Source organism: Arachis ipaensis, chromosome B8 (assembly GCF_059453495.1).
Source record: "Arachis ipaensis isolate K30076 ecotype BB chromosome B8, ASM5945349v1, whole genome shotgun sequence".
Classification (NCBI taxonomy): domain Eukaryota; kingdom Viridiplantae; phylum Streptophyta; class Magnoliopsida; order Fabales; family Fabaceae; genus Arachis; species Arachis ipaensis.
In genome coordinates this window covers 53,034,404-53,036,834 of record NC_142443.1, presented here as the reverse complement: position 1 = coordinate 53,036,834, position 2,431 = coordinate 53,034,404, and the positions used below count along the sequence as shown (strand labels likewise).

The following is a 2,431-nucleotide window of genomic DNA, read 5'->3' as shown; positions in this document are numbered from 1 at the left end:
TATGAATGATTGGAAGAAGGCAATAGGAAAGCAGAGGTTCAGGAGGAACAAAGCATCTTCATACGCTTATCTAAAACTCCTACCAATGAATTACATAAGTATCTCTATCTCTATCTTTATTTTATGTTTTATTTATCTTTAATTATCAATCCTCCATAACCATTTAAATCTGCCTGACTGAGATTTACAAGATGACCATAGCTTGCTTCAAGCCAACAGTCTCCGTGGCATCGACCTTTACTCACATAAGGTATTACTTGGACGACCTAGTACACTTGCTGGTTAGTTGTGCGGAATTGTGACAAAGTGTGATTCACGTTTGAGAGCTCCAAGTTTTTGGTGCCATTGTTGATGATCAAAATTTCGTGCTCCAAGTTTTTGGCGCCGTTGCCGGGGATTGTTCAAGTTTGGACAACTGACGGTTCATCTTGTTGCTTACATTAGGTACTTTTTTTTTTATTTTTTTAGAATTTTTAAGAATGAATTCTAGAGTTTCAAGGTGATGTTCTTATCATCACAAAAGCTGATTGATTCTCATCAATTTAACTGCTGAATGTAATGTCTTGCTGAAGCTTGGCTAACCATGTCTAATCTTTTTAGACTGAAGCTTTAGACTAACATTGCATGATTCCTGGAATTCTTATTAAAAGTTTTGAATCTCTTTATTCTCTTTTCCATATGATTTTCGAAAAAACACAAAAAAATTATAAAACCATAAAAATCTAAAATATTTTATGTTTCTTGTTTGAGTTTAGTATACAAACTTCTAAGTTTGGTGTCTTGCATGCATTGTTTATTTGATCCTAGTTGCATTTTTTTTGTTTCTCTTCATTAAAAATTCAAAAATATTTTCAAAATTGTGTCTTTTCAAGTCAATAATACAAAGAATTGAAGATTCAGAACATTCAGCAGAAGAATTAAACAGAAAAAGCTGGGCGTTTAAAATGCCCAGTGAAGAAGAAAAACTGGCGTTTAAACGCCAGCTGGGTACCTGGCTAGGCGTTTAATGCCCAAGAAGGTAGCATTTTGGGCGTTAAACGCCAGAATGGATACCATTCTGGGCGTTTAACGCCAGGATGACACTAGAGGGAAGATTTTGTTTTTAATTCAAAATTTTTCCAAATTTTCATAATTTTTCAAAATCAAATTTTTTTCAATCATATCTTTTCAATCACATCTTTTTCAAAATTAAGTTTCAATCATATCTTTTTGATTTCTAATTTCAAAATCTTTTTCAAAAATCACTTAATTTCTTTCCCAATATCAATTTTCGAAAATCCTTTACCAAATTTTCAAAATTTCTTTTAATTATTTCAAAATCTTTTACTTTAATTTCGAAAATTCTTCTCCTCTTCTCACATCCTTCTATTTAAGGACTAACACTCCTCCACTATCAACAATTCAAACTCTATCCCTCTTGATAAGTTCAAATTCTTCTCTTTCTACCTCCTCCTTCTATTTTTCATTTCCTCTGACACCTCAAGGAATCTCTATACTGTGACATAGAGGATTCCATACTTTCTTCTTCTCTCTTTCATATGAGCAGGAGTAAGGACAAAGACATTCTGGTTGAGGCTGATCCTGAACCCGAAAGGACCTTGAAAAGAAAGCTGAGAGAAGCTAAAGTACAACTCTCTGTAGAGGACCTAACAGAGCTTTTCAAACAAGGAAAAGCCATGGCAGCCGAAAACACCAACAATGCAAGGAAGGTGCTTGGTGACTTTACTGCACCTACTCCTGACTTCTATGGGAGAAGCATCTCTATCCCTGCCATTGGAGAAAACAATTTTGAGCTTAAGCCTTAATTAGTTTCTCTAATGCAACAGAATTGCAAGTTTCATGGACTTTCATTGGAAGATCCTCATCAGTTCTTGGCTGAATTCTTGCAAATCTGTGACACTGTCAAGACTAATGGGGTTGATCCCGAGGTCTACAAGCTTATGCTTTTTCCCTTTGCTGTAAGAGACAGAGCTAGGACATGGTTGGACTCACAACCTAAAGAAAGCCTGAACTCTTGGGAAAAGCTAGTTAATGCCTTCTTGGCAAAGTTCTTTCCACCTCAAAAATTGAGCAAGCTTAGAGTGAAAGTCCAAACTTTCAGACAGAAGGAAGGTGAATCCCTCTATGAAGCTTGGGAAAGATATAAGCAATTGATCAGAAGGTGTCCTTCTGACATGCTTTTAGAATGGAGCATCATAGGTATCTTCTATGATGGTCTGTCTGAATTGTCCAAAATGTCATTGGATAGCTCTGCTGGAGGATCTCTTCATCTGAAGAAGACGCCTGCAGAAGCTCAGGAACTCATTGAAATGGTTGCAAATAACCAATTCATGTACACTTCTGAAAGGAATCCTGTGAATAATGGGACAAATCAAAAGAAAGGAGTTCTTGAGATTGATACTCTGAATGCCATACTGGCTCAAGACAAAAT

At 35.9% G+C, this 2,431-nt stretch overlaps 1 non-coding gene across 1 annotated transcript; it reads right to left on the bottom strand.

The window, feature by feature from the left end:
• Positions 1–2,072: 2,072 nt before the first annotated feature.
• LOC148548109 (small nucleolar RNA R71) lies at positions 2,073–2,180 on the bottom strand. The gene has a single exon (XR_015897975.1). It is a non-coding gene; the product is annotated as a small nucleolar RNA R71 (small nucleolar RNA).
• Positions 2,181–2,431: the final 251 nt, after the last annotated feature.